This window comes from Biomphalaria glabrata, chromosome 10 (assembly GCF_947242115.1).
Source record: "Biomphalaria glabrata chromosome 10, xgBioGlab47.1, whole genome shotgun sequence".
NCBI lineage: Eukaryota > Metazoa > Mollusca > Gastropoda > Planorbidae > Biomphalaria > Biomphalaria glabrata.
The window spans coordinates 6,053,957-6,080,862 of record NC_074720.1 but is presented as its reverse complement, the minus strand read 5'-3'; the positions used below and the strand labels follow the sequence as shown (position 1 = coordinate 6,080,862).

General features: G+C 36.3%; 1 protein-coding gene across 1 annotated transcript in view; it reads right to left on the bottom strand.

The window, feature by feature from the left end:
• The window catches only part of LOC106054513 (buccalin-like), a 107,880-nt gene extending 91,871 nt beyond the window's left edge, over nt 1-16,009 (bottom strand). Inside the window, exon 1 of the mRNA XM_013210399.2 lies at nt 15,571-16,009. The gene's annotated coding sequence lies outside the window, so the exon portion shown is untranslated. The remainder of the gene's footprint in view (nt 1-15,570) is intronic.
• Between the last annotated feature and the right edge of the window lie 10,897 nt (nt 16,010-26,906).

The following is a 26,906-nucleotide window of genomic DNA, read 5'->3' as shown; positions in this document are numbered from 1 at the left end:
TTTTGCTTCCTGCGTTCATTCTGGTGCCCACAGAATTTACATCTGGACATCACAATGATAGTGGTCAAGGATTCTTTTTGAATGACCAGAATACCTAATTCTGGGGCTTATGTGTGGTTTGAAGAGATGAAGAGTCTGGTGATGTCTTCTTATAAAATATAGACTATCCTTCAAAATAGCATCATTACAATATAAGTGTGTCCATGTTTACATATTACATATTATGTGTATGTACTATGCTCGAGATGTGGTGCGTATATATGTGTAGTATGCTGTCGTAAAGAGCATGGGTTTAAACCTGGTTTTTATTGTATTATCTTTCCAGTTTATTTGTGCTATAAGTATACAAAGTAATCACGTGATCTTTCAATCACAAATAAATACAACTTTCTATATAGGCCTATGTATCTATTATTTAAGTTTTTCTTTAGTTAGAATCTTATCCTATTACCTTTTCATTTCCTTTGTTTGTCTGTTTGTCTGTCTGTTTGTTTGTCTGTTGATGTGAATGTATGTGTTATTTTGTTTTATTTGTATGGGTTGTTTTTGTTTTTGCTTAATTATCTTGTCGTGTAAGTTAATCAAGTGTCACGTGTCTACTTCATAAAAAAAAACAATAAAAACGCAGCAAGGCAATTATAAAAGCGTGTTTTTATTTCACAATGCAGAAGAAAAACACATAAAAATATTATGTTGATAACAAATATTGACACTTTCGGTAATGAATGCCTCAAGACGCGAGGGGAATGTTTCGTATCTCAAGTTATACGGGTACAGTGCTAGTAGATGACGGGTATTTACATAGCCTTAGAGTGCTTTACTATAAACCAAATAGCTATAGAAACTGGTGAGGTGATTAGTTTTAGTCAAGGGACCTACGGTTCTGTTTCTAAACAAAATTTAGATGTTTTGAAGCTACACATATATAAGATAACTTTTTCTCCTGTAAGGGAGGTAACCTTTTTTTTTATTAAAGAACTGTCTTCAGCGTTCTTTAATGTTTAGTTGTCAAGGCCGTGGTCATGGCGACATTCTTATAAGATTGCAAATATCAAACGCTCCTGCAGAATTTGAGAAGAGAATCCTAGCCAAGGAAGTGAGATGTTCTAGAAGGGCACTAGGTGTCACCTACAATGACCGCATCACAAATGAAGAAATTCAAAACAGGATCACTATGGCTAATGGGGCCCAACGGTGACCTGTTGTCGACCACTGTAAACGAATGCTATCTAATACTGTATGACCCTATCACGTGTCCTCAGGGCTTGCAAAAGACCTCCCTTCATGGAACAGTAGAAAGAATGGACGGACCTCTCATTCTGGACATGTCCTAAATTATCTAATATATAAAGATTCCATTAACACCAGTTCATTGCTGCAGTAGGTCATTGGGATAGTAACTCATTCAACTCATTGAGTCTGTAATTATTGGACATTTGTTGTGCTAGCCTTTGATGGTCCAGATAACGGCTGGTAATAAATTAATGAGCCTTGTCAGGGGGGAGACAATCCTCGCCACCTTTAACGGAGTTAACGATCGTCCATGAGAATCAATTGAGCTGGTTAACTCTTCCTCTCCTAGCTGACGATACCAGCGTTGATTCCACCAGAATGTGGTAAATAATTACGGAGAGAAAGAGTTAATAGTAAACCAAACGTCAAGACAATCTGCCAGTCACAGAGCAGGAAGATGGAAGGAAACAAAAAATGTTTAAAAGACATTTGAAAGTATAGCAGGGCCTCAGCCAGAACTATTTAGGGCGCTGGGTACGTGTTGGGACCTATGCCTCACCCCCCGCATGCCAAAATATGTAAATACATATACATGGTGCATAATTTAAGGTACGAAGGGACCCCACTTGTATTTCTCTCTACAAACTAGAGTCTTCTTTGTCCCCTTCCTCCCCCTGGCGGGCCTAATATCATTCCGCAGTTAAATCATAATTGAGACGTCATATGCTGGTCATTCAAAATACTCCTTAAAAAACAACAGAAACTAGATATTTCATGAAAAACGTGCTTTGAACTTTGTTTGAACGTATCTGTGTTTGTGTGTGTTATAGAATTGTACAATATTAAATGTGTATGTAATTACAAGCTATTCATAACGCCTGTGAGATTCTGTTTGCTGTTTTTTTAAGCTTTGATTAATTTTTTAATAAAAACACAAAAAAAAACACAAAAAAAAAACTACGCATAAACAGATGATAAGTCCCTTTGTTGACCTAGTTATAGGGCACGATAATCAATTTTGTTTAATTTTCACTCATTTACATATTTTATAATAAAATTAAAACGCTTTTATTTTGTTAACATTTAAATAAAATACATTCTAAACATTTTGAAGCGTGTGTATATAGCGGACGTTTACACAATAAATATTAATACTATATTGAAACCAGAGTCTGTTCCCTTTATAGATAATAGCGTACAGTGTATGTGTAATTGTTTTATCTTAGCGTCAATTGGTGTTGCTCTGTGTGGTTTAGTTATACTATTATTTCGATGTGATTTTTTAAACTTAGAAATTCAAGTTATAAATGTGAGGAACATTAAAAGGAAACAAAAAGTATTTGGAGTGCTTCATGCCTTTGGCACAGAATGCAGAAATAAGATAGTTTACTGACAATGCAACCCTAAATAAAATAATTCATCAAACATATAGCTGCATTCATGAGATAATTTCATTAACACCGTAAAACGATAAAGGAAAACTCTCACACTTGTTAATTACCTCCCTTCCCATGAAGAATAACTCTAGTGCTACACCATTTTTTCACTTTGTTGAGAGACATGAGTTTCAGCGGAGCTATTGTGTGTTGACAATCACAATGTGTTACCAGAATATTTTGTATAGGCTTTCAGCTTACTCTAAGCGTGTAATAGTACATACTAGTACATGACTGTTTTGTAGTTTGCGATTTATTTCAAATTTACCCATTCCTGAAATTCTAGCAGACGTTTGTTTAAGTTTCAATGGAGTTGTGGTCCCTTACGTCTTACAATAGAGAGAGAGAGAGAGAGAGAGAGAGAAAGAGAGAAAAGAGAGAAAAGAGAGAAAGAGAATGCGACAAAAATAGAAAGAGACAAAGAAAAAAAAAGAGAATAAGAAAGAGAAAGAAAAAAAGAGGATAAAAAAGAGAAAGAGAGAAAAAAAAGAGAGAACGAAAAAGAGAGAAAAAGAAAGAAAAGACAGGGTGAGACAGAGAGAGAAAGACAGAATGACAGATATAGAAACAGAGAGAGACAGATAGAGAGACATATGGATAGACAGAAAGAGACAGAAAGAGAGACATATGGAGAGACAGAAAGAGAGACATATGGAGAGACAGAAAGAGAGTTTGCGTATCTTTACATTTGATTCTCCTCAGGAGGTCGACGCCCCACATTTTCTATCACCCTGCTTTAATTTTAAAAACAATTTGTATTGACTTTTTAAAGACGACAGCTTTCCGCTGAATCGAAGTTTGAAAACTGAATAAGCACCAAACTATGAAGGTGTGATAACTCCAGCACCGTCTCTTATCGTTGCATTATTATAGAATAACGTCTACGTGAGCACGGGAAATGTTTGCTTGTTAAACAAATTTACCTTGCTTGTCACGACGCTATACTTAGTTTCTAGGGGGGGGAGTTGTCAAGACTCTGTACATGTTGAGGCGTGGTTAAAAAAAAAAATGGATAACTTCAATAGGAAATAACTTTTTTCGTGGTCTTTTGCTGTCCTTGGTCATCTCTCTCTCTCTCTCTCTCTCTCTCTCTTTCTCTCTCTCTCTCTCTCTTTCTCTCTCTCTCTCTCTCTTTCTCTCTCTCTCTTTCCCTTGCTCTTCATCTTTTGACCTCGCTCTCTCCCGTACTCTTTAGCTAGTGTTACCCAGGGCCGGCTCTAAATATTGCGAAGCCCTATGCGAAATGGATTTCGCGCGGCCCGGTCAGTGTAGGGATAATGGTAATAAGTGAAAATTAAGATTTTGTATTAGAAAAGAAATTCTTCTTTGCATTACATTTTTATTAAATAAAACATAAAAACGCCGTTTTTTATATAGCGCGGCGTTTACTATATATAAAGACACCCCAAAATGACAATTTTGTCTATTTTAAGGACATTTTTATTAATTTTCGGGAGATTTTAATAATTTCAGTATAATTTTATATAAGTAAAGAAATTCGTCTTTGCATTACATTTTTATTAAATGAAAGCTGACAATGAGGTGGGTTTTTTATCGCGCATAGTATTGGCGTTTACTATATCGAATGGCATTCCAAAATGACAATTTTTTAAAGGACATTTTTATGAGTTTTCGGGAGATTTCCCGGACTTTTTTTGTATATTTTGTGATATCAGGAAATGTCCAGGAGATGTCCAGGAGCTCCTGGACAGTCAAGAGGTTACAGGAACCCTGTCATAAGTTAGAATGGGTTAATTTAATAATTTACACCTAGAATTAGAGCTGAGGCCTATGAAAATGCGGGGCCCACCGCGGCCGCATAGGTTACAGTGGTCTATGGCAGGACATGGCGTTACCTCTTTCTCTCTCTTATTTCTTCCTCTTTACCTTGTTTTCTCACTCAATTTATCAGCCATCCTCTTTTCTCCTTCTGTCTTCCTTTATACCAGCTTCGTTCACTAACTGACCAGCTAGCTACATACATTATAGAGTGCCATGAAATACTAACCCCCTTCCCCAAAAAAAAGAAGAAATACTATATGGAGAGCTCTCTGATCTGGAAACTACTGTGCAGTTCTTCTCAGATACAGGACTAGTTTTCTCAACCCTCCAACCTAATAATAAAAACGCAGAAGAAGAAGATATAGACTTATCCGGATCACGTTACATTGTCACCTAATAAAAGCTATGTTTTTGATTAGCATATACAGACTACGCAACATTTGTTACACTTCAATGGACTTCAGATCTAGGTCCAAGGCCTGCCTTAGGTAATTGGATGCCCTAAGCGAAACGAATATGGAGGATCTAGGCGAAGTGAAGAAGGTTGACCCCCAAAGGAAACGGAATAACAAAAATTAAGACCGAAAAAAATACGAATTGAATTATAAACCGTCCTGTATCTATATGTAAATAAACAAATAAATTAAATTCATTGAGCGCCGATAACACTGCTTCATGGACGATTCATGATCATCATAATAGAAATAACGTTTTGACATTTCACCAAAAAGAAGTATTAACTCTTTCTCTCCGTAATTATTTACCACATTCTGATGGAATCAACGTTAGTATCGTCGGTTAGGAGAGAAAGTGTTAATGGCCTTCTAACATCTGTAGTCTAACAAGTAGATCTATAAACACTTGCGGATAAACTTTTTGAATCATAGTAGAGACTTAAAGCTAGTCTAGTAGACATAGAGCCTTATACTTCTGCTATATTTGAGATTTCATTCATTCGCTTTTTTTTTTCCTGTGCAAGGCCCCCACCAATCGGAGGCCCTAGGCGGCTGCCTAGTTTGCCTGTGCCTAAGGCCAGCCCTGGTAGATCCCTTAACAGTAATATCATACCATTTATTTCAATTAATTTCTACCCTACCAGCCTCGTTCATTAATTGACCACACGCCATTTGTTTTGACAAAGGGAAGTAAATATGAACATCCAAGCAGAGTTCAATATCTAGCCCGGCTTCGGGCGTGTGTTAGTTTTTCCCGCCAAAACCAACCCGCCATTATCGATCCCAGCATTCCTAAGTTTCAACGCGGTAAGTAAATGATCCTAATTCAAATATTTTGTGAGCTCACGCAGAACAAAAAAAAAATCTTATAAAATATTTTGGAGAATTAATTTTTCATTGCTATAGCTGAACTCAATCTTCTTCAATGAATTGTTTCTAATATATTGTTTGCCATCTCGTCTGCGTTTACATTGAAAAGAAAAGAAAGTTTATGAAGCAAGTTTGTATTTTTTTTTAAAATAATATCTTAAAAACTTTTTAAAATTAATTACATAGAATTTTTTACTAGAAGCAAACGATAGTTTTCTTTAAAACGCAAAATTATGGGTACTAGCCAAGCACAGAAAAGTGTGGGAAACATTTGTTGCAGCACTAAAGGCTGGGTTATAGTTCTTTGATGGAATAAAATAAACATAGGTGTCTCCGCTTTTAGGTCTGGACCTTGACATTAAGAGACCAGTTAGGGTAGGGGACATTAAAACATTCGCATTAGGAGTTGGGGTGAGCATTGGAAGATGATTTGGTCATAGTCCAAGAACTAGATTACGACATAAGAAGTAGATTTGGACATAAGAAATAGATTACGACATAAGAAGTAGATTTGAACATAAGAAATAGACTACGACATAAGAAGTAGATTTGAAAATAATAAATAGATTACGACATAAGAAGTAGATTTGAACATAAGAAATAGACTACGACATAAGAAGTAGATTTGAAAATAATAAATAGATTACGACATAAGAAGTAGATTTGAACATAAGAAATAGACTACGACATAAGAAGTAGATTTGAAAATAATAAATAGATTACGACATAAGAAGTAGATTTGAACATAAGAAATAGATTACGACATAAGAAGTAGATTTGAAAATAATAAATAGATTACGACATAAGAAGTAGATTTGAACATAAAAAATAGATTACGACATAAGAAGTAGATTTGAAAATAATAAATAGATTACGACATAAGAAGTAGATTTGAACATAAGAAATAGACTACGACATAAGAAGTAGATTTGAAAATAAGAAATAGACTACGACATAAGAAGTAGATTTGAACATAAGAAATAGACTACGACATAAGAAGTAGATTTGAACATAAGAAATAGATTACGACATAAGAAGTAGATTTGAACATAAGAAATAGATTACGACATAAGAAGTAGATTTGAAAATAATAAATAGATTACGACATAAGAAGTAGATTTGAACATAAGAAATAGACTACGACATAAGAAGTAGATTTGAAAATAAGAAATAGACTACGACATAAGAAGTAGATTTGAACATAAGAAATAGATTACGACATAAGAAGTAGATTTGAACATAAGAAATAGATTACAACATAAGAAGTAGATTTGAACATAAGAAATAGATTACGACATAAGAAGTAGATTTGAACATAAGAAATAGACTACGACATAAGAAGTAGATTTGAACATAATAAATAGATTACGACATAAGAAGTAGATTTGAACATAAGAAACCAATTTTGACATAGGAAGTAGACATTTAGATCTGAGCTGAACATTCTACGACTTTACAAATGCTTGTCTTGTTTAACTATAACAAAATACTGCAAGCAGTCTGTTGTGTATTTATGTTCTTGTTGTGTATTTATGTTCTTGTTGTGTATTTATGTTCTTGTTGTGTATTTATGTTCTTGTTGTGTATTTATGTTCTTGTTGTGTATTTATGTTCTTGTTGTGTATTTATGTTCTTGTTGTGTGTTTATGTTCTTGTTGTGTATTTATGTTCTTGTTGTGTATTTATGTTCTTGTTGTGTATTTATGTTCTTGTTGTGTGTTTATGTTCTTGTTGTGTATTTATGTTCTTGTTGTGTATTTATGTTCTTGTTGTGTATTTATGTTCTTGTTGTGTATTTATGTTCTTGTTGTGTATTTATGTTTTTGTTGTGTATTTATGTTCTTGTTGTGTATTTATGTTCTTGTTGTGTATTTATGTTCTTGTTGTGTATTGTGAACTCATCCGTTCTTATGTGTCAAAATGTCTTGGTGTTCAGGTCAGCTTGTGTGTGTGTACTGTGTTATCGTGAACTGTTTTGTCATTCTTGTTCAATAAAGCCTAGGATCAAGACATGTCTTCCTGTAGTGTTTGATTAGGTTTTCTTGATGTGCAAGGTGACAATTTAAAAAAAAGAATTCCATTATCCAAAAAAAAAAAAGAAAATTGTTAAAAATCCTACAAGCTTTTGCAGTCAATTCTAGATAACAGTGTCAGGCCTAACAAGCAATCCTGTTTGCATTTATTATAAAGGAGACAAGCGGACGGATTTTTTGTCAAAACTTCAAAGTCAACGAAGCTCTGGTATCACAATGAAAATAATATTTGGCTTTAAGAGATTTGAGTATTAATAGTTTGGTACCAAGCTCGATTAAACTTTGGTGACTAAGAACCAAAATATCGTTAATTGATTGGTGTATTCAAATTTGTATGAAACGAACTTTTGATTCCATCCACGTCTGCTTCCGGAAAGTTAAAAACAAGGATGTGACTTGAATAAAGACAATCAACACCTAGCCTCACCAAGGATTTAACAATTATATACAACGGAGTCGTGTCACGCATATAACAAAGAATACACTATCTGTGGTCTTTGTCTTAGAAGTTTTCCAGACGTATACTATGGACTAATCCCTAAGTTTCCGAGACCAACAGATTTATTCCTCCACCAGAAAGTTGTCAGCCCGGTCAATTCCAAACTTAAAGATAGTCGGCTTGTACCAAGAACAGTTACACTTCCGCTCACATATTTAGACACGCCGGAAAGGCGTTGGCTCAGATTTCGAAAGTAGAAAAAAATCGTTTCAGAGATAACGTGAATATGGTCGAGTTGCGATGACAGAGAAATAAGCCAAGGCCAGATGCACTGAAATGAAAAGACCCCCCCCCTCCTCCTTTATGCGCTTGCTATTGGTCAGGTCGTCACGTGCACGCGCTATTGTGGCTGCCAGTTGAGAATTTAATGTAGAATAAAAATACGTTTTTTTTTGTTTGCATTTCAAATCAACTTTTCTATTGGGGGGAGGGGGAGGGGGGGCATGAGGGGGGGGGGGGTCCCAGAAAATCGAACCTTTTAAAGCCTCTTCGCAGCAAGAAAAAAAAATTGTTTAGAAATATGGTAAATCTCAGGTTTCCTGCTGGAATCGCTTGTTAATCGCTGGCCACAAGAAGCCATTTATTTTCCAGCGGCCCGGAACTTGCTCTAACATAGAAGTTGACAATTTAGCAGGGGTCTAAGTTTTCCGGCATCTGGTTTAATTTCGATATTGCATAATTTTCGTTTTTTAAGACCTCAAGATTAATCACGCAGTTTAAACCTTTTTCTTATTCTCGTGCCAGTTGTTTTTTTGTTTTTCATTGAATGAAATTATCACAAAACCTTTACGACATTAATAAATTTTAATGAATATGGCGTGTAAAACAATACTGATTCATTACAGCTGTCTGCCTGAAAGTCTAGAATCATGCTAAATGCATGTCATTATTGCTATTATTCTTAATGTCATTCATTGTTTATTTGTTTATTGATATGCAGGTATTGTTTATTTTTTAAAGGCTTCTTGGTATGAAAATAAAATTGATTTTCGCATGTCGAGAATTATCAATATTTTCGTTTGTCTGTCGGTGGGTTAAGTAGTATTCTAAAAGGCAGTGTGAATCATTAATCTTTAAGTGTCTCAGATATAACTAATAACGTCTAAATGGTATCTCTACGAGACTTATGGTTAGAGAATGCTAAGATTTTATTCAAGCAATTTATCAAATTTAAGACATTGTTTAACTACAGACGATGTCATTTCAGCCTAAATCATTAAAGAAGTTGTTTGTTGTTTTTTTTTTAATTGATTTTTTTGCTGATTGATGGACTTAACTTAAGGAGTGTGAGGGGGCGGAGGAGAGAGAGAGAGTTATAAACAAACAAAAAAAGTATAAATTGTTGAAATCTTACTCATTTTTTTTTTACTTCCTGTTCGCCATAAAGCTGCAGAAATGCACGTGCGTTTAGTAATCAGATTATAAGACATTATTTATTTAGAAATTGGTATACGACATCTGTGACGATATATGTTAAAGTGCCAGATGACAACGATGTCTTGATGTTACGATGAAACTGTGTTGATAAAACAATGCGTTTTGATATAACCCCGCATGGTTTTGGGCTTTAGACAATATCTCAATTCTCCATCAATAGCGTGCTGCCAGAGTTACTACTTTAAAGTATAAACTCAAAACTGAAATCTTCTTTTAAATAAATAAGTTTTAATTCTGGAACAAGGAATCACTTTAATATATAAACTATTTCATTGTAGAATGCAATTCAATTCAAATTTTAATTTTTTTTATTCTAGTCATCGCTTCACCCTAAACTGATTATATCCGGCCTTTAAATACTATCTTTTGTCCCTTTTCTAGTAACGTCCAAACTATTTTTAGAGCTTATGGAGAAACCGTCATCGTTTTTAATAAACTTGTCATTACTCGCCAGCAACATACAACCATGACCTTGCGCTGCAGAAGTATAATCTAAAAATAAACTTAATGCAATAGCTGTACGTTAAATGACTATTAAGATATTGTTATAAAAATCATCTATTAAATAACGTTGTATAAGATTTCAGCTTCGATCAACCATTTTTGACTTCCTATATCAGTCTTTTGAACCTTAGAAAGTTTTTGTATTTCTAGTTGCTTTTTTGTTGTTGTTTTTTTTTTGTCTTTACCCAAAATCCAGGATTGGAAACAATGAGGAAGAATGAGGAGCAGGCAACGCTTAGGGAGTTAGCAGCACTCAGTGCTACACCCTGGCTGAGCTTGCGACGCCGCTGACCCCAAACTGTATCGGCATTGGCCACTCCTTCGGAAACATCAGCTGCGTGGAGAGGTGGAGAACTTACGTGTGGGTGACATAGTTCCGACCACAGCTAATGCCCAGGCATTCATCTACTTTACATGATCTATAATCTCTTCGCAACTGAAGGAGGCCATAAAACATGAATAGGATTTACCAATCCACACCAGAGTTCACTTTTAAACGATAATTTAACTGGTGCCGGAAGAGATCCAAGCTTTATAAGACCTGGCTTAGGACGAAAATGTGCCTACATTTTTAAATCTGATTATATTGTAATATTCAAACATGGCAAATTATGGAAGTGATCAAAGGGAGACGAATCAATAACAAGATATAAATATATACGCTTAACTTTACACTGATCGTTTCAAGCAATATATTTTGATATACTTAAATAATCTACTCTAGCTCCACCTAATTTATAATACTAAATGTTTTAAAGCAAATATTACATGAATAATTTACTTTTTAGTATTGATAATAATTGTATGTAAGTGACTTTTCATGATAATTGTGTAACGAATTAGTATTATTTAAAGTTCATAATGGTAGAAGTTTTATTTCCGCAATCTCACAAATATGCAATAAAATTAACTAGATTTAAAAAAAGAAAAAAAAAAAAAAGGATTAATAGTGTAAATGACATCTAGTATGGGAGATGAAAGCCACTACAAGTCGATCCTATCATCATTCTTCACAGTAGGACGGCGAAATAGAGGCGTTCTGCGGAGCTCTATAAATAACTAATAAACCTCATTCAGACAGTGACGCCCAGGACCCAAAAAAAAAATGCGCCTGCTTAGGGATACATCCAGGGCAGGTCTTAGTCTGCTGCAACCTATGCGACCGCAGTGGGCCCGCACTGTTATATGCCCCGGGCGATGCGAATTCTTGGTGTAAATTATTTAATTAAACCATTTTAACTGGAATTCTCCTGAAATTATAAAATATAAGAAAAAGCTATAAAAATCTTAAAATAGACAAAATTGACATTTCGGGGTATCATTCAATTTGGAAAACGGCAATCCTACCTGCGATTTAAAAAAACGGCATTGTCAACTTTCATTTAATGGAAATGTAATAAAAAGCCGAATTTTAACCAAAACAAGTAGTTCAAATAGTTTATTTACTTTAGTAGTCACTGGCATACAAATATTAATCTAAATCTATCTCGACCTCTTAGAAAAAAAACAAAAGCAATATTTTGCTAGTCGATAGTAAATCTAAAAGGCAGATCTGAATGTTTATCTGCTTTTTGTTGGAAAACTACTATCTACTGTAGATGGCTCGTAAAGTTAATTTGACAGTGATTTTGTACTTAGTAATGTAAAAATAAAATGCAAAGACGAATTTATTTTCTAATACAAATTCACTTATTATCCTTATCACAACCCAAATTAGGCCCCGCGCAATCCGTTTCGCATAGGACCCCGCAACCTGTAGGACCGGCCCTGGATACATCATACGATATTTGTGTGTGTACAAAAAAGTTTTTAATGTCGAGCGAAGTCAAAATGGAGACCTGCGAGGGAGGAAAAAAAACAAAACAACTGCTAATGCACTAAGCACCGGAAATGAATTGTGAAACGGAAACACCCGAGTCGTATCCATAGAAACGTGTAGAGTCCCGGTTGGAAACCATTACCACCGTGACAGACAGCAGCAGCGAATTCATTGTTAACCTTTCAGTGGTAGTAGGAATAAATTCGAATCTCCTAGATCGTTGTGTGTGTGTGTGTGTGTGTGTGTGTGTGTATGTGTGTGTGTGTGTGTGTGTGTGTTTGTGTGTGTGTGTGTGTGTGTGTGTGTGTGTGTGTGTATGTGTGTGTGTGTGTGTGTGTGTGTGGACTGTGGTGGTGTTTGTGTGATGTGTTTGTAAACGTCATAACAAAAGAAACTAACGCTATCGTTTGTTTGTTTGTTTTTTTTAATTTCTCTAATTAGCGTTGTCCATCCATTCATTGCTCGAGCTCCCGTGAAATAACGGACACTATGAGTCCGGGCGCTAACACAATTGTGCAATTTTTTTTTTGTTGCCCCCAACGAGGTTAAAAGAACTTTTTTTTTTTTTTCTGAGCGTTAGTTGTATAAAAACACAAATTAAAGACACGATATAAATAATAGCGATAACACCTGGTAAAAATAGATGCAGGATATAATCGATTTTAATAAGATAATTACGTTGAACGAAATATTATGTAATTAAATCTAAAGCGCTATGTATTTATGTTAAATTGGCCAGTGTTTCGAAGTTTTTTAATACATGGCAGATAAAACTATAAATAGATGACTATAAATATATGACTTTTTTGGTGTATAAAAAAAAAAAAAGAAGTTCCCCTCGGTTTTACCAGGGTGTCATGTGGCCAGTACAACGATCAACCGCCTTTACTTTCCCCAACTGAAGTCAGGCACTCATTAGAGTTATGTGGACTGAGGGGCACCCTTAAAATGCTGAAATTATAAATCCAGGTCTTCATCGAGATTCGAACCCAGGAAACTAGGTTAGGAAGCCAAGCGCTTAACCAGTCAACCACAGCGACCCCAGTTATTTGACAGACTTTGATAAACTCCTTCATCTATTGTATGCCATCTTGCAGGACTAGGACATACTGATCTTCCTTTCCAAAGGTGCGTCTGAACATTTTCAAATCGTCAAAGGGTCCGTTGAGACTCGCTATTTGAAAGATTGATATTTAACATGTTGATTATCAGCGCACACACACACCACAAATGCACCACGGTCATTTGTCTGTCCAAAATCTACTGACAGAAGTTAACATACTTGTAAAAAAAAACAAGCTTTATTTCTTGTAAAAAAAAAAAAACAAGCTTTATTTCTTATACAACAAATTGGTGCGTACAAGAGTCAGATGATTATTTACCCAGTTTAGTATTTTAAAAAGTGATTAAAAATAGGTTTTTAATATTAACATGTTCTCTCTATATATCACTTGGCGAGTGATATTTCCTATAACAATAAATCCTTAACAACCAGCTTTTAATACATTGCTATCCAATGGATATAACTCTTACTTAATGCCCATTTCAGAATGACACACGTAAATTTTAATTAAGTCATGTTTTCTGCGCTAGTGCTGGTGATGCTGTTTCCAAGGCGACGGAAGTAAATAAAGGCATCAACCAAAGAAATTCGGAACAGGTGCATCTTAAGGCTTTTAACAGAGGCTACTACATTTCAAGAGTAGAATTGTGAGAGTAGAGGTATGTATTTAAAAAAAAAATAGTATAAAAATAATGACATTGTCTTCAATTCCGAAGGTCAAGGATGGGTGCAGTGTTTTGACTTCGTAAACCCAGTTGCGACCTGCATATTTTTCCTCATCACGTGCAGACAAAGACGTTGTCCGCCGTTATGGTTACGTTTACATATCAATTACTGGAGTCAACTAAAAAGAAAATTAGCGAAACACGAAATATATATTTATACAAAAGTTCATCCATCCATCCATCCCAGTGGCGCTACAGCCCATGGAGGGCTCTGGCCTGCTTTAACACATCCTTCCATTCAGATCTCTCCTGGGCCTTTCGTCTCCACGCCCTAACCCCAAGCTGCTTCAATTAGAAAATGTTGGGATTCAGATACTATGTCTTATACAGATACTATGTCTTATACTATCTTTTATATTACAACATATATCAAATTTGTATGTTGTATTTTATTTATGCAACTAAATTTTTTTTTTGTTTACTGTAAATCAGTTTTTTTTAATTTCCAACTTTCTATTTAGTTTGTAGGATTTTGTGTATGTGTTGTAATAAGGACGTAGAAATTTTTTGGGTTTTTTAAAAAGTTAAAACAATTTTTTTTTTAATAAACATTTTGTATTTTGTAATTAGATTTAAACTTTTTTTTTATTTCAGGGGAGACAATTTAAAAGCTAATAGTCTTAACTCATGAAGCAACAGACTCGCGTGATGAAGAGGTTTTACAAGAAGACGACCTAGATCTTTTGTGGGTAAAAAGAGGGAGGAAAATGTTTTCTACATACAAGGCATTTGATTAAAAACCAGACGTCTTGCACCAAATCTCAGACAAACTATTTGTAAGCACAACTTTAAGTCCCGAAAAATTCTCAGTCATTCATCAATAGCGGTTATGCAAAATTCCGTTACCATTTGAAATGACTCTCCACTTTCTAAAACATGTTTACATTACACGGTAATTTGCTTTAGGTACGCAAAGATACATACTTATAGAACTGATTGGGCGTATGTAAGGGAGAGAAAAAACAAAATTAGAACACATCTAGGAGTAGGGAGGGGAGAGGTGGCAAGATTTTTTTTAGAGATCAATATTAGTGTCAGATGGACACTCCGCTTTGATTTGAAAAACGAAGGGAAATAAATAAAAGATACTGCGCTAAACTCACGCTGTCTGCTTTTGAAATAAGACATTAATTTAAAGTTGAAAAAATGGTTGTTTTTCTTCTATTATCTAAACCAGTGTTTTCCAAACTTAGCCCTTAACCGAACTCTTCGCACATTCTGAGTATTTAATGGAACACTTCCCTTATTTTGTTACAGAGATTCATTCACGTGGTGGCCTACTAGTTAAGTACTCCCAGTTATTCCAGTAGTTCGTGGAACCCCCATTCAGCCCTCGCGGAACACCAGGGCTCCGCGGAACACAGTCTGGGAAAACACTGATCTAAACTCTTGCATTTATGAAATTGATATCTTAAAATCTAAAAAAGGTTATTATGATACTGCTAACAATACAAAAAGAAGTTATCCCCATTACTTAATGTAATGTTTGTAAAGGCAATGGAATGGGAAAAAAAAGTGTCTTTAAAGGATATATATATTTATTTTTTTTTGCAATTTCGTTCTTTAAAACATTAAATTTACTTTTCATACTTTTAATGCTTCAAACCTGAAAAAAAAATAATTTCGCCAATCACAAGAACTAAAATACTTTTCGGTGATGTCCGTTATGTGTACATGTATAACACAATAAATGATGACATTCACAAAGACCTACCTTTGAAACGATTCGTTATTAGACCTTTGAGAATTCACAAGAGGAACACGTATATTCTATAGAGCTGTACAGGAAGTGCTGTAGTTAACTCCGTAAGGTGTTCTAAAACTGTTTCTGAAGTACCCAAAGAGTGCGCGCAGGAGAACTTATAAGCACACGACGGAGGAGAAACTTTTTATAAGTTTGAAGCACTTTTTTTTTGGGGGGGGGTGCTTTTTGCGAAACTAACTTTTCTTCTATCTTAAATCTCTTGGGCACAGTGGTCTCAGCACCTGCCTGATGTATCTAAGTATGGAAACAATAGTTCCAGATCTGAGAGGGGACTTCTCGAAAAATAAAATTAAAATCTCAACTCAAAACTTTCTTCTATCATATTTATAGGCCCGCCCGAGTGCTAGCCATAGATCCCAAGACAACTACTAGGGCGAAGAAGAAGAAAATATAAAAAGAAAGAGCATAAAGCTGAGCATTGATTGGTTACGACTGCTAGCCGTCACTGCCACCTACACTTCGCGCATGCGCAATGGCGTTGGCTCGCAATGTATTCATCCGCCGAGAGAGGGGGCGAAAAAAAAAAGGGCGGAATGGGGGTGCCGGGGCGATACGTTAAGGAGAAGAGACGGCTTCGTTCTCCGACAAGGCGCCCAGTATGAATGCATCACATAATTTATTCTCATAGGAGATGAAATTTTGGGTGCGATTCTTTCCAAAAATATTGTGACAAATCCGTTAGGACAATTTGATTCATCATTTCAATTTCAACTGAATATAGATCCACTAAAACACATAAAACAATAGGTTATTTTTTTTACTGGTTGAATTAGAGTTCATGCTCTTTACAAGTGTTGCCTATTCTAATATAGATGTTTTCAACAAAAAATAAGAAAAGCATAAAAACACTTTTAAAAAACAACAAAACAAAAGTGATATTAAGCGTAGTTTAGGATAGGTCACGTAATTAAATTTGTAATAGATCTAGACTAAAAAAAAAGATCATTTGTAAAAATAAATTAAAAGAAAAAAAAAGGAACGACCTCATTTTGAACTTGTGAGCTAAGCGCAAGCCAACGCGATAGCCACTCTACTAGCGAAGAGTCTATGAACATGGAAGATTGTAGAGTTATCTCTTGTTATAGTTATCTATTGTTATAGTTATCTCTTGTTGCTATTTCATGTTTGTGTTCACTAAGCCTGAGACGGCAGCCTAATCTAAAGGGGACTAATTCAGCTTATATCACCACTTCAGTCAAGTACTAGTTCATTCCCTTCTTTAAGATACCAAACAAAGTAATTTATTACCAATAGTTAGATAACTAATTGGTAAAAAAAAATTTTATTGATTCTTGTGCTGTCAGGTAAAATTAATACTTGTGCAAAAAATTCAGCTTGATTCGAGATTGGGTGTCTGAGAAATAACATGTACAAACTTTTGGCCAGACAGACAGGCAGAGTGAGTTGATGTACGCTTTGTAAATACCCTTTGTTTCTACAAAGATATATTGAAACATTGAGGCTTATAAAGTTTTTGAAGATCGGTACGCTATTTGTCCCCGGCACAGACCGTACAAGAGAATACTGCATACAGCTGAGCAGCAGAAAATTGGTTAGAAGAAGAATAGATAAACATTTATCAACATGTCTACGATGGTCTCGTGTGTCTAGCAAAATGACAAAACGCACCATCCTTCAAACCTCACTAGCATTCGGCGCTAGGAGATGGAGCTCACAAGCCAATTCTCTACCACTTTGTCTTTGGATTACATTCAAAGCGTAAACCACATCAGAGCCCTTTTTAAGTGGTTAGGAGCCTTTGACGCAAGGGTAGATGGGGGGGGGGTCTTAAATAGCGACCTCCCCTGCCCCATTTCCTTTGCAAGAAAGATTGAAAATGTCAAAAGTTTCTTAATTATGATTCAAGACTTCGTCTCTTTATCTTATAAACTACAGACGTTATAAGAAGATGATTACGTCCCAAGGGTGAGTATCACTACGTCAATCTAGCTATGTACGCCAATCTATGACTTAAATTCTGCCAAATCACTGGTTTTCCTGGCTGGCTCAGGCAACCCATACCATGCTCTAATTGAAGAAAGGAGTATTTGTATAAATTTATCCTAGCATACGGAACAAGCAATTCGCCTCCTCCGTTGTTTCTATAAGTGAGAACAAACAATACATAATTATTGATATGATTCTTATATATTGTGTCATGGGAACGAACGGATTAAATACGTATTGTTTACATCCGTTTATCTACATGTATACATTGTGATCATTGTATCAGCATTTACATCTCAAATGCCTCGGAACTTTGAAGAGTCTACCGAGAAGACATTAACCGAAACCTTTATGGTAAGCATCTATGTTGGTAGCTTCGCCCCCAGAGGCAATTCATACCTCTCTAATGTAGGAACCAACAAGGTGTAGACTTATTTGCGAAAAAAAAGATGAAATACAGAAATGGGAATCAAATTGGAGCATGTCTTTCCACCTAGAAGGATGGCTGCCTGGTCGTGCGGTTTGCACGCTGGACTGTCGTTCGGACTTATCGATGGTCCCGGGTTCAAACCCTGCCCGCTCCCATCCCCCGTCGTCCTGCGGGAGGTTTGGACTAGGAAGTAATTATCTTCAACTCTGAAGGAACATCCGAAATAAGTAAAACATTTTACAAAACATTTTAGAAAAAATTACATTTTTTAAGAGTAACAAAAAAAAAACTATAACAAATTAATTCCATTTATCTAATTCATGGTAAACCAGTAAGACAGACTGAAGACGCAAAATAATTAGGTGTTATAATAAATGAAAAACTGTCATGGAATCCACATATTGATGAAACTGTCAAAAACTATCAGTTGAGGGGTCCCAAACAGAGGATGCATATTCTATTATTGGCCTAACCAAGGTTAAATAACATTTTAGTTTTATGTTCTTATTTGATTTATAGAAATTTTTTTTATTAACCCTAATGCTTTGTTTGATTTTTTTTATAGCTTCATCAATATAGGGATTCCATGACAGTTTTTCATTTCTTATAACACCAAAGTATTTTCTGTATCATGAGTGACAGCACTCAAGAAGTATTTAAAGTTGATTCAATTAGCATTATTTTCTGAAATGGTTTTGTGAGCTCCGATGACGAAATACCCAAGGAAATCGCAATCAGAGAGTCATTTGTAGGTTTTTATATTTGTGAGTACCAGAAGTCTGCAGAATCGGTTGAACTAATGCTTCAAGTAATAAACAATCACAATCTTTCTTTAATTTGGGCTACTGCTAGCGAGGCCAAGTCTAGGAAAGTGCGCATTATGTTCACTGTGCTAAACAGTGCTAGGTCTTCAATGATTCTGTCAGCTGTATTCATGAAGTTCGTTAGAATATCTTTTAGTTAATGCACTTATACATACAAACTTAGCCACTTATTATTTTTTTGTCACACACAAGGTGTATCATAAGAGGGGGAGGAGCCCATTATCGTATTCTTGAACCCGGGCCCACAGGTAAATTGCTACGCCACTGTGTGTGTGTGTATATGTGTGCGAGCATGCGCGCGCGTGTGTGTGTGTTTGTGCGCGTGGTGTGAATGTGTGCGATATAGTCACAAGACGGTGGAGATATAACTTGTAAATCATTACAAGAAGCTGAGTCTGCTGTAGTAACACCTCAGGCCATCGATCCGGCGATTGGAGTTTTCACTTAGCATCGCTCAAGATTCTGAATACAATCAAGACATACGTTTTAAAAGAGGTGGAAGAGAAGACACATTGTAACCGGCAGACGTAATGTGACTGCCCTGATTCAGTGGTATTAAATTCGATTTCTGCTTGAGATACTAGGATGTCTTTACTTGCATTTGGTGACCACAGGTCAGTTCAAGGCCTCAGATCGAGACCACTCGTCATAGCAAGCCTCAACACTGACCTGCGACGTCGACATCTGTGACGTGACAACGTGCTATTGGTCTCCACTGCCCACAGGTTGTGACGTTGCAGGTCAGTTTTCAGGCCTTCTACGACGATTTGGTCTCTGGCTCAGTTGAGGGAGGTAGACCTGGTTGATCGTTATGGGGTCAACCCTGTACCATAAACAAATTTGGTAACGGGAACATAAACTATACAGACAGTGACTTATTATATGAGTAGTTAAGATAAACCCAACCCTAGCCTTAAGTTTTATGCTGTCACAAAGGAGAGCAGCTGACAGCAGATGGCCTCTAAAAGAGACGCAGAGCTCCCGCGAAGCTCGGGTGACACACATTTGAGGTTTGAGATCCAAAGCACTTATTGAAGACCAGAGCGGACGAAAAAGTAAATAGACACTTTGCTTTGTCTGCCTTAGGTGTGGCAAAAAAAGCATGTCGACATTGGGTCTGCGTGGTCACGTGAAATACCTCACCCATCTTTAATCTTCTGAATCGAAGACATTGCCTAATGATTCATAGGCACTTCTTCTTCTTCTAGCCAGCTTTTTGCTGCTGAGCTGTGAGCTCTTTTGCAGACTGTGCCAAGGAAAAAAAGTGTGCTGTTTTCTTCAGTTGTTCAGCACTGCCGTACAGGGTGTTGGTTATGTTGGGCTGTAGTGGTAGTAGGGCCTGGATAAGGTAAGAGGCTACTTAGTACTTAGTGTCGGCCGGCTAACGAGCTTGGAGAAAATAAAAAGGGGCACCCAAAGAGGATAAACTTTACGGTTTCAAATTCATAGACACAATGAGTAACCTAAGATTTTTATTACATATTTCTTTAAAATATTGATTTGTTTGTTTTTTAGGCTAAATCTACATCTTTTTTTTTTCAAATATCTCAAAAACCATAGTAAGCGTGAAAACTATTTGAAATTGACTATATCAAAGTGGCTATATGAAAGCTTGTAGATGTCAAAGGTTACAAAAGTGCAGAACTTATACTTAAGTCTATCCGTGCCAGGCGCAACATTACGAATATAATACTCTTTTCACATGTCATCGTAATCTTACAGACGTTTTCCCTATAAATAATAAAGGAGCTTCAAGTTTTCAGGCATTGTGTTCTTGCATTAAACTCTTCACTTTCAGCTCGATGTATTCCTACGCTAAAGCTTTTTTCAGGACTACATTTCGCGCCACACAGCGGCACAATCGATGTCTTATTTTAAATGGCAAGCTCTAGTAAGTTTATTGTTTCATTGTGAACCAGCGTCTCACCCCCAGGCTATGGCCAAGCTTGTGTAATAATAAAAATAATATAAACGTATAAACTGTATTATTGTTATAATATTGTTGTTATTTTTGCATTCGTTAAACGTCAAATAAAAATGCATATTAAATTAAATTTTTAGTTTTATCCTACATTTGCTGCTGGGCTGAAAACAAGTTTGTACAAATACTCCTTCTTCTCTTGTGCTATTAGTGCATGGAATGGGTTGCCTGAATCAGCCCGGAAAAACAACGACTTGGCAAAGTTTAAAGTCATCGATTAACAAGCATGACTAGATTGACCTAGGGACATGCGTAGGACGTAATTATCTTTTTTTTTTTGAAGTAACGTCTGTTTTTTTTTTGTTTTTTTTACAAGAGTAAATGTTATAAGATAATCTGTTGCTTCTAATTTTTCATAAAGACACAAACATCGTCTGCTTGCTTTCAACAAAGATAGCGGTCAGAGCAGATGCAGGGACAGTAACTCTTTAATTTCAAGACGCTCGGGTTTGAGCCGCGCACACCGGGGAAACACCACGTATTTCTTGGCATTTCAAAGGCGTAACTAATTGTTTCCTCTAACGATCTTAATCCAACCGGCCTCAAATATTGCCCGGGATCAGTTTGTATACTTAACCTTTGATCTTTAACAACATTTTAAAAATAACCATTTCAAAAGTGCTTCGAACACAATACAAGCCATCGGGAAATCTGATTTCAATCACCTATTGTAGTTTTGTTTAGATGTAAACGTGACAGGCAGAGGGACAGACGAACAACACAAAAGTAGTATAGGCTTTTCCATGAAAAAAAAAAGTTTTATATTACACTTTTTCGACAAACTTGTGTACAATCTCTTAAAGAGCACGGGATTTCAAGAGGTCGCTTCTTTACATTTGGATTTTATAAAATTTTAATATATATCTTTTTGTTTATTTACCAATTTGTTGAAGAAATTTTTTTTTTACTAAAGTGGTTTAACCCTCCAGTCTTCAAACGTACATGTTTAGAGCCAACCTTCTTAAGCCTTAGAGCCAACCTTCTTAAGTCTTAAAGCCAACCTTCTTAAGCCTTAGAGCCAACCTTCTTAAGGCCTTAGAGCTAACCTTCTTAAGCCTTAGAGCCAACCTTCTTAAGTCTTAAAGCCAACCTTCTTAAGCCTTAGAGCCAACCTTCTTAAGTCTTAAAGCCAACCTTCTTAAGCCTTAGAGCTAACCTTCTTAAGTCTTAGAGCCAACCTTCTTAAGGCCTTAGAGCCAACCTTCTTAAGCCTTAGAGCCAACCTTCTTAAGTCTTAAAGCCAACCTTCTTAAGCCTTAGAGCCAACCTTCTTAAGGCCTTAGAGTTAACCTTCTTAAGCCTTAGAGCTAACCTTCTTAAGCCTTAGAGCTAACCTTCTTAAGCCTTAGAGCCAACCTTCTTAAGCCTTATAGCCAACCTTCTTAAGCCTTAGAGCCAACCTTCTTAAGGCCTTAGAGCTAACCTTCTTAAGGCCTTAGAGCTAACCTTCTTAAGCCTTAGAGCCAACCTTCTTAAGGCCTTAGAGCTAACCTTCTTAAGCCTTAGAGCTAACCTTCTTAAGGCCTTAGAGCTAACCTTCTTAAGCCTTAGAGCTAACCTTCTTAAGGCCTTAGAGCTAACCTTCTTAAGGCCTTAGAGCTAACCTTCTTAAGGCCTTAGAGCTAACCTTCTTAAGCCTTAGAGACAACCTTCTTAAGGCCTTAGAGCTAACCTTCTTAAGGTCTTAGAGCTAACCTTCTTAAGCCTTAGAGCTAACCTTCTTAAGGCCTTAGAGCTAACCTTCTTAAGCCTTAGAGCCAACCTTCTTAAGGCCTTAGAGCTAACCTTCTTAAGCCTTAGAGCCAACCTTCTTAAGGCCTTAGAGCTAACCTTCTTAAGGCCTTAGAGCTAACCTTCTTAAGGCCTTAGAGCTAACCTTCTTAAGCCTTAGAGCCAACCTTCTTAAGGCCTTAGAGCTAACCTTCTTAAGCCTTAGAGCTAACCTTCTTAAGGCCTTAGAGCTAACCTTCTTAAGCCTTAGAGCCAACCTTCTTAAGGCCTTAGAGCTAACCTTCTTAAGCCTTAGAGCCAACCTTCTTAAGCCTTATAGCCAACTTTCTTAAGCCTTAGAGCCAACCTTCTTAAACCTTAGAGCCAATCTTCTTAAACTTTAGAGCCAACCTTCTTAAAGAAAAGTTTCAAAAGTTCTGGATACGTCTTTGCTAAGAGTAATTTATTTGACGAAAGATATGCCATGTTCAGAATCTACTCCATACCCTCTATCCTGCTATTGGATCCTGCGGAACTGTTATCACTGACATGAGAAGGGGCGAACTGCATAGGCAGGCAACTGGCGACTAAAACATTAAGGGTCTACTTAGTACTTAGTCTCGGCCGGCTATCGGAGAAGATAAAAATCCAAAGCTTTGCTGCCTTGTGACGATACACAAACATAGGAAAGGCTCCATGAGTCTACTTTAAGTGCAAAAATAAGGTGTCGGTGACCCTAAGGCAGCACACAGTGTTACAATATGGCAGAACCTGCGTAGCAGCTGATCCTAAGTTGTAAAGGCAACAGACGTTCCTTAGAATACATCAACTGCATGGAGATTATGGGAACTGCTTTTAGGAGAGAAAGCGTTCCGACCACGGCTAACGTCTATGAGATGATCCCAGACCTACAGTTATTGAAGGCCTCGAAACTAACCTGCCACGTCACAACCTGTGGGCAGTTTAGACCAATAGCTCATTGCCACGGCGTACAGACCTGTGAGGATCCACGACTGAAGGAGGCTCACGCCAACAAGATAATGTCAATAGTCGTGATTAAGACAGCTTGTTCACTAACGAATAGTTGATGAAACAAGGATGGGTACAATTGAGACCGTTCGTTATATGAGGCCACAATACTGACCTGCCACGTCACAACCTGTGGGCAGTTTAGGCAAAAAAAGCTCGTTGCCAATTCGTACAGACCTGTGACGTGTCAACGAGTTTATGTTTTAAATTGTGACATTGAAGGTCAGTGTTGAGGCCTATAGTGAATGGTGTCGATTGATCCACGACTGAAGGAGACCCACGCCAACAAGATAACGTTTATAGTTGTCATTAACTCTTTCTCTCCTAACTGACGATACCAGCGTTGTTTCCAGCAGAATGTGGTAAATTATACGGAGAGAAACAGTTAAGACAGCTAGTGAACTAACGAATGGTTGATAATAATAATAATAATAATAATAATCTTTATTATCCATAAAGAAATTTGTCTTACAATTTGTGCAAACAAATCATTGTAACTATAGAAAACCTAAATATACGTTCACACCAGACTCAGTCATAATTTACATGTGAAAAGTTTATACCAGATAGTTTCTATTTAATGATTTGATTGCCAGGGGAACAAAAGAGTGTTTGTGTCTGTTTGTCTTTGCTATCGGTGTCTTGTATCTCTGTTGTGATGGTAAAATCACAAAGTCCTGACCCAAAGGGTGATTTTTCATTTCTAGATTCTTTTTAGCTTTTTTTTTATCTTTGTTTGTTTTAAACAGCTGCCCAAATGGGTTTTGTTTTTTGATGAGACAAGTAATGCAACTTGATCTAAAGGTGTCTTTACAAGAGAAATATTTCTACAGCGAAAACGATAAAAAGGTCGAATGTATAGGTTAGGATATTTGTATCTAATTACATTTCACAAGATGAGCTAGTGTGAATATTACAATTGTGCTTTGATACAAATATGAAGTTCAATCGCTTGATCGTTTAGAGTTCACTGTACGAAGAAAGACTGAATTAGTGAGTAGCAATTAATGAGAATCAATTAGTAAGAAGCTAATTAGTCAGTATGTAAAATTCGTGAAATAGTATCTTGAAGGAAATTTAGAAAAACAAATTGACTTTGAAATTAAGACAAATACGAAAAACAAAGTATTTACTGAGAGAGATATAGAAGAGAAAGAAAGAGGGAGATAGATGGGGGAGGGAAAGAGGGGGGAGATAGATGAGGGAGGGAAAAAAGGGGGGAGATAGATGAGGGAGGGAAAGAGGGGGGAGATAGATGAGGGAGGGAAAGAGGGGGGAGATAGATGAGGGAGGGAAAAAAGGGGGGAGATAGATGAGGGAGGGAAAGAGGGGGGAGATAGATGAGGGAGGGAAAGAGGGGGGAGATAGATGAGGGAGGGAAAAAAGGGGGGAGATAGATGAGGGAGGGAAAGAGGGGGGAGATAGATGAGGGAGGGAAAGAGGGGGGGAGATAGGTGAAAGGGAGAAAGAGGGGGGGGGGAGATAGGTGAAAGGGAGAAAGAGGTTGAGTTAGAAGCTGTTAAAAAAGTGTGGAGATAGATGATATTGAGGAAGAAAAGAGAAAGGTTGAATTGATTTACGTGAGTTGATTTCAGTGGATCAAGTCCATTTATTCCAAAATACTCACCATGAAATTTAATCCAAAGAACTGAATTGATGAATCGGAAGCTTTCCTGAATTTTGGTCTTTTAAATTCCTTCTGTTTTATGTTAAGGCGTTAATCTGTTGAAAATAAAGTACAATAGGGTACATCAATTTTGTGTTATGTATATTTCATTAAATTCTTTGATTATAACTGTGCAACTAGAAGCTAGATAAACTCCTATAAGTTAGAAGTACAACATCTACAAATTTAAAGAACCCCACATCTTTTTTTTTGTTAAAATCGAGGTATTCAATTCGGCGTTTATATTACAAAGCTTATATCAGCTCACTCTCTATGTCTGTCTCTCTGTTACAATGTCACAATTTCTTTTACAAGTTATTTCTCCCACATCCTTACCCGTATCAGGTTGAAACTTAAGACAATTCTGTTTTTACTTAAACAAAAGACGAATAAAACAAAAAAAATTACTAACTACTTAATTAATTATTGATAATTAAATGTTTTGTTTAGTATCGAAAAACTCATTTACTAAAGAAATGCTACTTATTATAAAATGTGGCTGTGTAAGGCGAATTATTCCCCTTTTAACAATTTGTAAGGGGGCTCGGTGGCTGAGTAGTTAAACACTTGGCTTCAGAACCTGCAGATCTGTGTTCGAATCTCGGTGAATATTGGGTTTTTGAATTTTGGGATTTTAGGGCACGGTTGAGTCCGTTCTAGTCTAATGGGTACCTGACTTTAGTCGGGGAAAATAAAGGCGGTTGGTCGTTGTGCTGGCCACATGACACCCTGATCGTTAATTGTTGGCCATTGACCTTAACGGCGTCTGCCCTATTGATAACGTTTTTGTAAGTATTTTTTTATTTGGCTTCTTTTTTATATATATTTTCTTAGCCTATTAAGGAACGATAGTACATTAATGAATGAATATATATATATATATAGATATACATTATATAATTAGTTTTCAGCTATAGTTTCAGCTTTCCACTCCCTCATAAGATGTCTGTATATCAAACAATTTTATTTATTCATTGATTGTTTTTTTTCCCTCCTAACATAAATTACAGACGTTCCTTGAAAGAAGTTTGAATATCAATTCTATATTGATGACAATAAACTAAACGAAATCAAACTCACCATTTGTTGTTTTTATATTGTCCAAGATATTGTTAAAAGTCCACACTATGATGCATTATGCTCAATATTTCTTGACCCTGTGTGTAACAGAAGCATAGTTATTTTCTTTTAGTTCGATGCACCGTTTCCACTACACATTAAGGTCAACAGTTTCAAGAGAATAGCGTGCTTAACACACGGTCATTTTATTTTGGTTGAACTGACCAAAACAATAAACACGTCTTGCACTGGGCTTAGGCAATGGCAAATGTTATGGTCACGCTTGGTTGATTAAGTTTGGGGAAGTTTGGACTTAGAAAAACAAACAGGTGCGTAGCTGTGTATGTGATTTAATATAGGTCATTTGTGTGTGTGTGTATTTATGCTGTAGTAAAAGTCGTTTGTGTGTGTAAATGTGCTAGATTATTTGTATATGTGAGTATGTTTACTTTAACAAAAGTATTTTGTATAGCTTGGGCATCTGTTTTCACCAGGCGCTGTAGCACTTTCACCCTTCTTTCTACTCCTGGTGAGTAACCCCTCTGCAATCCAGTACCCTTCCTTTATGCTATCTCTTCATGTGGAGAGTAAAATCTCTACACTTAGAGACACTTCAGGACAGGAGAATAAAAAGTAAAG